Source organism: Chiroxiphia lanceolata, assembly GCF_009829145.1.
Source record: "Chiroxiphia lanceolata isolate bChiLan1 chromosome W unlocalized genomic scaffold, bChiLan1.pri scaffold_51_arrow_ctg1, whole genome shotgun sequence".
NCBI classification, from domain to species: domain Eukaryota; kingdom Metazoa; phylum Chordata; class Aves; order Passeriformes; family Pipridae; genus Chiroxiphia; species Chiroxiphia lanceolata.
Window position 1 is genome coordinate 22,140 of NW_022476503.1, and position 12,456 is coordinate 34,595.

The 12,456-nt window shown below is 51.0% G+C and overlaps 1 pseudogene; it reads left to right on the top strand.

Annotated features, from left to right (window-relative positions):
- The first annotated feature begins 1,336 nt into the window (after positions 1-1,336).
- LOC116781524 overlaps positions 1,337-12,456 on the top strand; it is a 29,750-nt pseudogene continuing 18,630 nt past the window's right edge.

Consider the following 12,456-nt stretch of genomic DNA (forward strand, 5'->3'; position numbering starts at 1 on the left):
GTAAAAATACCTTCCTTAAAATGCATTTATGCTTTCTGTAAGAACCAAACCATTCCAGCTGACAAACCATTCTATCACCAATACTGCAGGGAAATGTAATATGCCACTAAAGCAGAAGGGAAAGAAGAAAACTGAGCATCAGCAGCTCTTCCTAAGCAAGATCAGGGGTTTAGCTCCATCTAACTGAGGGATGAGATGTGTCCCTCAGTGGGTCTCTTCCCACTCCCCCACCAGCCCTTCTACCCGACTGCAAGCTCAAAGTTCTCAAAAGAGAAGAAGAAGCTGGAGCGTCAATATTTCCCCAGTGCAAACCCCAATAATCTTTGCTGGGAGCTGACAGGAATTGCTGTTCCACTGCCCTGGGATATCCTGGCTTGAGGCGAGAGCGCAGCCCCGCCCAGAGCCCCCAACCACTCTGAGAGCTTTTGTAGGGTCTGTTTGGGCACGTCCCTGTGGCAGAGGCTCCCCCGCCATCTGCCGTGGAGCTGGTCCAGCTGCTGGACCAAACAAGGCATTGTCCAGCCTGCCTTCCCCCAGCCCCGACCGCCCCAGCCCATCTTCCACCGCTCTGCTTCCTTTTCCTGCCCCTGCTCCCCCTCCGCTCCCTTCCCTCTGGCATTTTATGAGGAATGTTCTTGCTGTTCTCACTGTCCGAGCATAAGCTGATCCCCAGGGGAGCCTGTGGAATGTAACCCCTCAAGCACTAAATTCCTTCCCCTGTGCCAAAGACACGGGTTTGTTGTTGCTGCCCCTCCCGCCGAGCACCAGCTCCATCTCCTGCTCCTGCCCAGCGGCTTTGCAGAAATCCAGGGCTGGGTGTGGATTGAAGGCTGTGGCAAGGGACAGGATAAAGTTGCTTCACTTCCACCCTTGGTGACTCAATGTTTGTGATCTTGGGAATCCTCACAAACCTGGAACAATGGCAGATTATCTGTTGTTGTAAGATATGTACGTGGAGATTGTTTTGATCTATGTTTAAATCGTCCTTGAATAAAAGAACTGATAGAAAACAATGAAAAATAAAAAGGAAAATGGAAAAATAAGAAAAAACAAAAATTTTTAAAAAAAGGGAGAAAAAAGATAAAAAGGAGAAAAAAGAGAAAAAAATAAAGAAAAAAACAGGAAAAAAGGAGAGAAAAAAGAAAAAACAAAGAAAAAAGAAAAAAAAGAAAAAAGGGGAAAAAAGAAAAAAGAGAGAGAAAAACGGGAAGAAAAGAAAGAAGAAAGAAAAAAGAAAGAAAATAAAGAAAGAAAAAAGAGAAAATAAAAGAAGACAGAAAAACTAAAAACCAAAAAAGTCCGATCCTCCCCCGCCGCAAGGACTACAACTCCCACAATGCACCGCGCAGGTGGGGGCGTGGCGGAGGGCGGGCAGGGGCCGTGGCCGCGCGCTGATTGGCTACGGGGCGGGTCTGTAAAGGCGGAGGGCGGGCAGAGCGAGCGCCATTTTGGCCGCGTGGACGTGAGTGAAGAGAACTCGGCGGCCGCTGCACTTCGCTCTGTGAGTTTGCGGGGGGGGCGGCGAGAGCGGGGTCTGGGGATCCCCTCGGGGGCTGCGGGGAGCGCGGGTGTGGGTGGAAGGGCTGGAGGGCTCGGGAGGGCTTAGCGGGGGGGTTCGGGGGTTCCCTGGGGACGTTTTGAGGGGTCCCTGAAGGGACTCAGGGGGGAGGTTGAAGGTCCCTGAAGAGGTTTGGGGGTCTCTGAGAGGGTTTTGATTTCTGAGAAGATTTGGGGTGTCCCAGGTGGGCTTTGGGGGTCTGTGAGGAGGTTTGGGGTTCATGGGGGGCTTTGCGGCGACCTTCGAGGCAGTTTTGGGGTCTCTAGGGGGTTTAAGGGGTCCCAGACGGTTTTGAGGATCCGTGAGGCGGATTGGGGGTCCCTGAATGGGCTTGGGGAGTCTCAGGTGGGTTTTGCGGGTCACTGAGAGGGTTTGGAGGGTGCTGGGGAGGGATGAGGGGTCCTTGAGGAGGTTTCGATGGGTCGAGGGGGGGATTTCAGGGGTTTTGAGGGGATTTTAGGGGGTCCCCTAAAGCCCAGCAGTGGGTTTGGGGGGTCCCCCAGCCCCCAGACGAGGGGTCCTGGCATGTCCCCCAAAATCCGGGGGGGGGGGGGAGATGTACCACATCTGGGTAAGGGAATCCCAGTGCCCCCAGTATAGCCCAGTGACCTCCCAATTACCCTCAGTATGGCCCAGTAACCCTCTCAGTGACCAGCCAGTGTGTCCCAGTGACCTCCCACTGCCCCCCCTATGGCCCAGTGATCCTGCAGTGAGCACCCAGTAACCCCCAGTATGGCTCAGAAACCTCCCAGTGTCCCCCGTGTGTCCTGGTAATCCCCCAGTAACTCCCCAGTTCTCTGCCAGTGCCCTCCAGTGTGCCTCAGTTTACCTCCAGTCCCTCCCAGTGCCCCCTGGTTCCCCCCAGTGTGTCCCAGTATCCCCCAGTAATCCCCCAGTGTCTGCAAAGCCCCCCAGCTGTCCCCAACATGTCCCCAGATGCCCTTGACCTTTCTGTGAGTGTTGGGGGGGGTGTCGTTTTTGTGGTCAGAGTGTCCAGGGGGATGAGATGGAGGGTTGGAGACATCAGGAATGGGGTTTGTGGACAGTGGAATTGGGGGTGGCAAGGGGGGAAATGGGGACACCAAGAGGGTCTTGGGGACATCAGGGATCACCTGCTTGTTGTGCAGCCCCTCCTCTCCCCTCCAGGCCCCATTAAACCCCCCCAAATGTCCCCTGACTTCTGTTTTCCCTTTAATCCCCTCCCCCCACAGATCCCTTTGATGCCCCAATGCCCCCAAAACCCATTTTAGCTCCCCCATATGCAATCACAGATCCCCAAAACCCCCTAAATTCCCATGAACCATCCCCCTGGATCCCTTCAAATCTCCCCAAGCCCCCCCTCAAATCCCTTCCAACCCCCTCAAAAAGAGATCACCTGGAAGCAGGAACACAGTGGGCTGTACTGGGGGCACTGGGCTGTCCTGGGAGGGCACTGAGGGGGGATTAGGTGTCCCATGACAAGATGGCCCAGCTCCAGAAGAGATCTGGGGAGCAGTGAGGGGGTACTGGTCTGTGCTGGTCTGTCTTGGTCTGTCCTGGTTTGTACCCCCAATCCCCAAAGCCCCTCCCCAGCTCCCCCAGAACCCTCCCACACCCCAAAGCTCCCCAGGCCCCTGATTTGGTCCTGCTGCCCCTTGAGCATCTGCAGCTGCTGCAGAACCAGGCATTTCATCAGCAAATGTGCAGGTGACACTAAGCTGGGGGTGTGTTGATGTGCTGGAAGGCAGGAGGGCTTTGGAGCACAGATGGTATGAGGAGAGGCTGAGGGAGCTGGGGGTGTTGAGGCTGGAGAAGAGGAGGCTCAGGGGAGACCTCCTGACTGTCTGCAAGTCCCTGCCAGGAGGTTGGAGCCAGGTGGGGGTGGGGCTGTTCTACCAGGAAGCAGCAGTAGGACAAGAGGGCTGGGTCTTGAGCTGTGCCAGGGGAGGTTTAGGTTGGATATTGGGAAGCAATTTTTATCTGAGAGAGTAATCAGACCTTGGAGTGGGCTGGGCAGGGAGGGGGTGGAGTCAGCGTCCCTGGAGGTGTTGAAGGTGAGAGTGGATGTGGCCTCAGTGCCATGGTCTGGGAAGCACAGCGGGGTTGGATCCAGGGTTGGACTTGATGATCTCAGAGGTCTTTTCCAACGTGACTGATTCTGTGATTCTCTGATTCCCATTCCTATGGCAGCACATGCTTGAGGCTCTATTCCCAGGGTGATAGAGATGTCTGTCCATATCTATCTCCAAGGTTAGTCTGTACATGTGTGGTGTTAGAAAAGCAGCCTAAGTTCTGGGCTGGTTGTGGAAGGAGAAAGAAGCCCATAGGCCAGTGCAAGCAGGCAACCCTCATCTTGCACATGATGTCCCCTCCCTGCAGGTTCCTGTCCTTGAGCCCAGGCCCTGAGGTGAGGCTGAGAAGTGGTGCGGAGGTGAGCCTAGAGCTGTCCCTGAGGTGAGGCTGAGAATAAGTGCAAGGCAGAGGTGCTGCTGAGGAAGGAGAGCCCCGTGATGGGAAGAAGACAAAGCTGTGAATGCCCATCCCCAAGAAGGTGCTGTGTCCATCCCCTGTGTGCCAGGTGAGCTGGGGCTTTGCTGCAGAGCTGTGGGTGCTGATTTGAGCGTCTCCAAGTGCTGAGATGGTGGGCACCCAGGAACACAAACTGTGCCTGGCCACGGAGCCTGCAAGGAGGAGCAGAGACAGCGGTGGCAGTGTGGGGGGCCAGGTTGTGCCTGTGCCTTCCCCTGCAGGCCCTGTCTGTCCCTGCTGGGCCCCTGTCCATCCCCATCAGGTCCCTGCACACCTACTCTTCAGAGCTTGACTCCCTGCAGACTTTGCAGGGAAATCTGTGCTCACAACTGCATCCCGAGCCCAAGGGCAGTTTGTATCCCTGAGTGCTGATCCATCCTGGGGACCCAAGGGATCCTCTGCCATTCCATCCATGCAACAGGAGTCACCCTCCTGCCATTGACTCCCCGCAGAGGAACAAGGGCCATCTCTCTCTTTGGGAGAAGCCAGATGCTGCCCCCAGGCCATCAGAAGTGGTGCTGAAGCCTCTTTCAGCCCAGCCCCGGGTGCAGTTTTCTCATCCCCTCACCGAGTGCCCGCTCCCCCAGCTGGCACTGACCAACCAGGGCGTTTGGCACACTTGGTTTGGTGGTTTGGAGAAACTGCCCTGGGCTGGCAGGGGGCCAGAAAACCTTGAGGAACAGCCCTGGTGAGTTTTAAGTGACACTACATTTAATACAGCTTTTGATTAATATATAGTAAGTCAATCAACTGTTCATGAAATGACATCACTCCCTTCATCCTCCTAAATAAACACCATTTTTTTGGAGGGAATCTTCGTATTTTAGAGTATTTTTGGCTGAATCCAAACATTTTCCAGTTTGTGAGGGGGTTCATCTTGCTATTTCTGAAGGGTTTTTTGCCTGAATCTCGATGGTTTCGATTTTTCTGGGCTAAATCTTGGTGTTTTGGAGGTTTTTATGGACACAGGATGCCCCGTGAGTTCTAGAGATGGACTTGGGCAGGAGGAACCCCCAAACCAACACGCTCAGCCGTTGTTTTCCCCCCCATCAGGATTTGTCCTTCCCAAAGCTTGGGCGGATGGAGGAGGAGGCTGCGAGGAAGAGGAAGATGCCTTGGGCCCCCCAGGCAGGTGAGGAGGAAGTCAGTGGCCCTTTGGGCGGGTGTTGTGCTGGCTCTGTCAGCCGAGCATGGCCCCGGCTGCAGGACAACCCCGCTGCCACCGCCGTCCTGCCGGGGCCGGAGTTGGGGGGATGTCCTTGGCCTTCCCTGTGGGCCGGAGGCAAATCCCCTCCCTGTCCTTCTTGCTTCCTGCCCCAGGCCCCGAGGTGACGGAGAGCCCAGAGGACAAATCCCCCCGTGAGACCCTGGTGGGAGAGGCCGTTTTGAAGGGCTCCACGGCGCAGGAAGGCAGCGGGAAGGAAAAGGGCCGGAGATCCCCCCACAGGAGGGGCTCCAAAGCCATCCCAGGGTGCTCTGAGGAGGAAAGAGCCAGCCTGTGCCGGGAAGGCGGCCGGAGCTTGACGGGGAGCTCTGAGCTGGTGGTCCCTGATCAGGCTCCCAGCAGGGAGAAGCCCTTCAGGTGCTTGGAATGTGGGAAGAACTTCAGCAGGAGCACCACCCTCCTCACTCACCAGCACATCCACACTGGGGAACGGCCCTACCTGTGTGGGGAATGTGGGAAGAACTTCAGGCAAACCTCGAAACTTATCCAACACCAGCGCATCCACCACACTGGGGAATGGCCCTACACATGTAGGGAATGTGGGAAGGGCTTCGGTGACAGGTCCACTCAACGCACCCACCAGCGCATCCACACTGGGGAACGTCCCTACAAGTGTGGGGAATGTGGGAAGAGCTTCAACCGCAGCTCCAACCTCCTCAGCCACCAGCGCATCCACACTGGAGAACAACCCTACACGTGCGGGGAATGTGGGAAGAATTTCAGGCACAGCTCCAACCTCCACTCCCACCAGCGCATCCACACTGAGGAGCGGCCCTACACGTGTGGGAAATGTGGGAAGAGCTTCAGTGACAGCTCCAATCTTCACACCCACCAACGCTTCCACACCGGGGAACAGCCCTACACATGTGGGAAATGTGGGAAGAGGTTTCAGACCAGCTCAGATCTCCTCAGGCATGAGCGGACGCACACGGATGAGAGACCCTTCCGCTGCACCGACTGCGGGAAAGGTTTCAACCAGAACTCCATCCTCATCAGCGCATCCACACCGGGGAGAGGCCCTACAAGTGTGGGGAGTGTGGGAAGAGCTTCACCCACAGCTCTACCTTGACCAAACACCAACGGACCCACCGGTAAGGGAAGCCCTGTGAGTGCCCCGACTGCGGGAAGAGCTTCGGCCGTAGGACTGACGCGCAAAAAAGTTTTCAAAAGGTCTTCATGATTTTGAGTATCTGCACTCCAACATCAGTTTATTCTTTTGAATATGTATAAGTTTAACCTCATTTTAGTCTGAAAGCCAAATTCACCACTACCCCGTTCCCTGATAACCGTGGGCTGATTCTGACAAGTGAGGCAGAAATTACCCCCTGCCCAACAAAAACCAGTGGGGCCAGCCAGTGGTCTCTGCCCTGGCAGCCCAGTTTCCCCAGTCTCATCTCAAAATGACCAGTTACACTGAAGCAAAGAGCACTGGAACCAGTGCAACAAGCCCCAGTCTGACTTTCACACCTGCCCACGTGTCCTGTTTTCTGCTACTCTACAGACTTCTGTGTTTAAAATACAATGGAAAAATGAACAGTTTTTGGGGTTGTTTTGGTTTTGGGCTTGTTGTTTCCCCTCCACACTGTTCTCATTAACCTCATTTCAAACCTATTTCAGTGTTTGAAGATGAATTAAAGTTTTGAATGATTTTTAATGTTAATGCCTTAACCGAGGTATCAAAACATGAAAAATAATAAAAAAAACCCCACACCACAAAGCTGTCCATTATTGTCACAATCAAACACTGAGAAGTACTAACATGAGCCCAGTGAAAACCCCATAAATAAGACCATTAAAATAATTTTAATATTTATATATTAATATATTTTTACTAAACTTAACCTAAGGAAATTTAATTACTGACATCAGCTTTCCCCACCTCCCAAAAAGGTAATTTAGTTACATCTTAGTCACCCTTGAAAGGCTCTTTCCAGTTGGGTTGGCCTCTGCCTTAGACACTCATGAGATCTACCAAAACCAACTTAAGGGCAAATTTCCCCACCAGGTTCAACTGCATTGGTTGTACCAAAAGCTTTGCAAGTAACCCCACAACTTTCATCTTGAACTCTTCTCTCAACCTTGTAAAATAATTAGCAGTAAACAGACCTGGTAATGTGTTATAATTAAGAACACGTTCTTGTTCTCAAAGTCATTCATGCATCAAAAAGATGCCACAGGAATAGTCAAACTATTAATAGCAACTTCTGCACTTTGGAAATCTACATTTGGTTTAAAAGATTTCACAGTGGTTGTTTCCTTAGGAATTAAGGCACATTTTGCTAACAAGTTTCAATAAAGTTACAAACACATCTTTCTCCACTAAGACACGTGCAGTCATCCTAACCTGAGGTAGACACTGAAAAGCCCAATTTTTTTTCTTAGCTGTCACGAGTCTTTCATTCCTTCTGCCACATCAATTAGGCATCAGCCCATTTTTCAAGCTGCTGTCATCTACCAGCTCCTGGTTTGGTTTCCAAGCCCAGTATTTTGACCACGATAAAATCAGGGACCTGGGCAGTCATGTCAGAATGACAGAGAGTACTGACACTCCCTGCCAAGGGAGACAAACCATTCCCAACCTTGACCAAAGGTTCAAGGCAACAATTTTGAACTAAAGTTTACAATGTTTTTCTCTTCAGTTTTTTTGTTGCAATTCTCTGTTGCTCTATTAAAAGACCACAGCAGTGAAAGACAAGGCCTGATGGCCAAACCCAGGGCTTCAGCCACTTGAGGTCTATTGAAACCTTCTGTTCCTCAAGTGGGAGACTGAAATCCACCACAGCTTTTTTTCTGTGCATCTGAGGAGGTACCAATGGAAGAGGAGAATTTAAAGGATTAATTTTTATGTATTTGAGGCCGTGTTTTAATATAAGTAGATTGTGAGACATCGCATGTCTCCTCTGACATCACATCCTCCTCTGTGACATCACAGCTCCCTGTGAGATCACATCCTCCTCTGTGACATCACAACTCCCTGTGAGATCACATCCTCCTCTGTGACATCACATCCTCCTCTGTGACATTATATCCCTCTCTGTGACATCGCATGTCTCCTATGACATCACATCCTCCTCTGTGACACCACATCCTCCTCTGTGACATCGCATGTCTTTTATGACATCACATCTGTCCTGTGAAATCACATCCGCCCCTGTGACCTCACATCCTCCTCTGTGACACGACAGCTCTCCTATGCAATCACATCCTCCTCTGTGACATCACATCCTCCTCTCGGACATCCCAGGTCCCTTGTGACATCACATCCTGATGTGACATCACATGCTCCTCTGTGACATCCCATGTCTCCTATGACATCACATCCTCCTCTGTGACATCACAACTCCCTGTGTCATCACACCCTCCTAAGTGGCATCACATCCTCGTCTGTGACATAACATGTCTCCTATGACATCACATCCTCCTCTATGACATCACATCCTCCTCTGTGATATCACATCCTCCCCTGTGACATCGCATGTCGCCTATATGACATCACATCCTCCTCTGTGACATCACATCCTCCTCTGTGACATCACATCCTCCTCTGTGACATCACATCCTCTTCTGTGACATCACATCCTCCTCTGTGACATCACAGCTCCCTGTGACATCACATCCTCCTCTGTGGTATCGCATGTCTCCTATGACATCACATCCTCGTCTGTGATATCGTGTCTCTCCTATGACATCACAGCTCTCCAGTGACATTACATCGTCCTCTGTGACATCACAAAGCCCTGTGAAAACACATCGTCCTCTGTGACATCACACCCTCCTCTGTGACATCACATCCTCCTCTGTGACATCGCATGTCTCTTATGATATCACAACTCCCTGTGACATCAGAGCTACCTTTTTACACCACATCCTCCTCTGTGATGTCACATCACATCCTTCTCTGTGACATCGCATTTTCCTCTGTGACATCACATGTCTCCAGTGACATCACATCCACCTCTGTGACATCACAGATCCCTGGGACATCACATCGTCCTCTGTGTCATCACATGTCTCCTATGACATCACATCCTCCTTTGTGACATCACAGTTCTCCTGTGATATCACATCCTCTTCTATGACATCACATCCTCCTCTGTGACATCACATCCTCCTCTGTGACATCACACCTCTCTGTGACATGACATCTTCCTCTGAGACATCACATTCTCCTCTGTGACATCAGAGCTGCCTGTGACATCCCATCCTTCTCTGTGACATCACATCCTCCTCTGCGACATCGCATGTCACCTATGACATCACAGTTCTATTGTGACATCACATCCTCTGCTGTGACATCACATCCTCATCTGTGACATCACAGCTCCCTCTGAAATCACATGTCTCCTATGACATCACATCCTCCTCTGTGACATCACATCCTCCTCTGGGACATCACATTCTCCTCTGTGACATCAGAGCTGCCTGTGACATCACATCCTCCTCTGTGACATCACAGTTCCCCTGTGACATCACATCCTCCTCTGTGATATCATATCCCCCTCTGTGACATCGCATGTGTCCTATGGCATCACATCTCTCTCTCTGATACCACATCCTCATCTGTGACGTCGCATCTCTCCTATCTCTGTGACATCACATCCTCCTCTGTGACATCAGAGCTCCCCTGTGATATCACATCCTCCTCTGTGGCATCACCACTTCCCTGTGACATCACATCCTCCTCTGTCACATCACATCCTCTTCTGTGACATCACATATCTCCTGTGACATCACATCCACCTCTGTGACATCACAGATCCCTGTGACATCACATCGTCCTCTGTGTCATCGCATGTCTCCTATGACATCACATCCTCCTTTGTGACATCACAGTTCTCCTGTGATATCACATCCTCTTCTGTGACATCACATCCTCCTCTGTGACATCACGACTTTCCTGTGACAACACATTTTTCCTGTGACATCACAGCTCCCTGTGACGTCACATCCGACTCTGTGACGTCACATTTCTCCAATGACATAACATCCTCCTCTGTGACATCACATACTTCCTGTGACATAACATCCTCCTCTGTGGCATCACAACTCTCCTGTAACATCACATCCTTCCTCTGACATCAGAGTTCCCCTGTGACATCACATCCTCCTTTGTGATATCACATCCCGCTCTGTGACATCGCATGTGTCCTATGGCATCACATCTTTCTCTGTGACATCACATCTTTTTCTGTGACATCACAACTCCCCTTTTGACGTCACTTCCTCCTCTGTGACATCCCAACTCTCTTATGACATCACATCCTCCTCTGTGACATCACACCCTCCTCTGTGACATCTCATGTCACCTGTGACATCACATCCTCCTCTGTGACATCACACCCTCCCCTGTGACATAACAGCATTCTGTGACATCACATCCTCCTCTGTGAGACCTCATCCTCCTCTGTGACATCACATCCTGCTCTGTGACATCACATCCTCCACTCTGACATCACAGCTACCCTGTGTCATCGCATGTGTCCTATGACATCACATCCTCATCTGTGACATCTCATTCTCCTCCGTAAAATCACTTCCTCCTCTGTGACATTGCATGTCTCCTATGACATCACTTCCTCTCTGTGACATCACATCCTCCTTTGTGACATCACATCCTCCTTGGTGACATCACATCCTCCCCTGTGACATCACAGCTCCCTGTGACATCACATCCTCCTCTGTGAGACCACATCCTCCTCTGTGACATCACATCCTCCTCTGTGACATCACAGCTACGTTTGACATCACATCCTCCTCTGTGATATCGCATCCTCCTCTGTGACATCGCATGTCTCCTATGACATCACATCCTCCTTAAGGACATCACATCCTCCTCTGAGACTTCACAACTCCCTGTGACGTCACATCCTCATCTGTGACATCACATCCTCCTCTGTGACATCGCATGTCTCCTATGACATCACAGCTCCCTGTGAAATCATAGCTCCCCTGTGACATCACATTCTCCTCTGTGACATCACGTCTCCTGTGACATCACATCCTTCCTGTAACATCACATCCTCCTCTTTGACATCACAGCTCCCTGTGACATCACATCCTCCTATGTGACATCACAGTTCCCCTGTGACATCTCACTCTCCTCTCTGACATCACAGCTACCCTGTGACATCGCATATGTCCTATGACATCACATCCTCATCTGTGACATCTGTGAAATCACATCCTCCTCTGTGACATCGCATGTCTCCTATGACATCACTTCCTCTCTGTGACATCACATCTTCCTCTGTGACATCACATCTCCTTGTGACATCACATCCTCCTCTGTGACATCAGAACTCCCCTGTGACATCACATCCTTATCTGTGACATCACATCCACCTCTGTGAGATCGCATGTCTCATATGACATCACAGCTCCCTGTGAAATCATAGCTCCTTGTGACATCACATCCTCTTCTGTGACATCAGATCCTCCTCTGAGACATCAGAGCAGACGTCAGAGATGTCTGTGACATCACATTCTCCTCTGTGACATCGGATCCTTCTCTGTGACATCAGAGCACCTCTGTTACATCACATCCTCCTCAGTGACATCACATCCTCCTCTGTGACATCACAGCTCCCTGTGAAATCATTGCTCCTTTGTGACATCATATCCTCCTCTGTGACATCGCATGTCTCCGATGACATCACATCCTTCCTGTGACATCACATCCTCCTCTGTGACATCCCATCCTCCTCTGTGACATCACAGCTCCCTGTGACATCACATCCTCCTGTTTGACATCACAGCTCCTCTGTGACATCACAGCACGTCTTTGACATCGCATCCTCCTCTGTGACATCACCTCCTCCTCTGTGACATCGCATGTCTCCTATGACATCACATCCTTCTATGTGACATCACAACTGCCTGTGACATCACATCCTCCTCTGTGACATCGCATGTCTCCTATGACATCGCAGCTTCCTGTGACATCACATGCCTCCAACACTCCTTTATTTTTTTAGAACAGTGTTTCTACTAATAAAGATGTGTGGGCTTTGGGGTTTTGGGGCCAATGTAGCCTTCTTTTTCCTGTTCATATGGTTTCCACTACCTTGTTAGCTTGTCATCCCCCCCAGCTTTACACCCCCAAATAACATGTTTTTCCTCTCCCCCTGTGAGCCATCACTACTTTTCTATCAACCATCTTCCATCC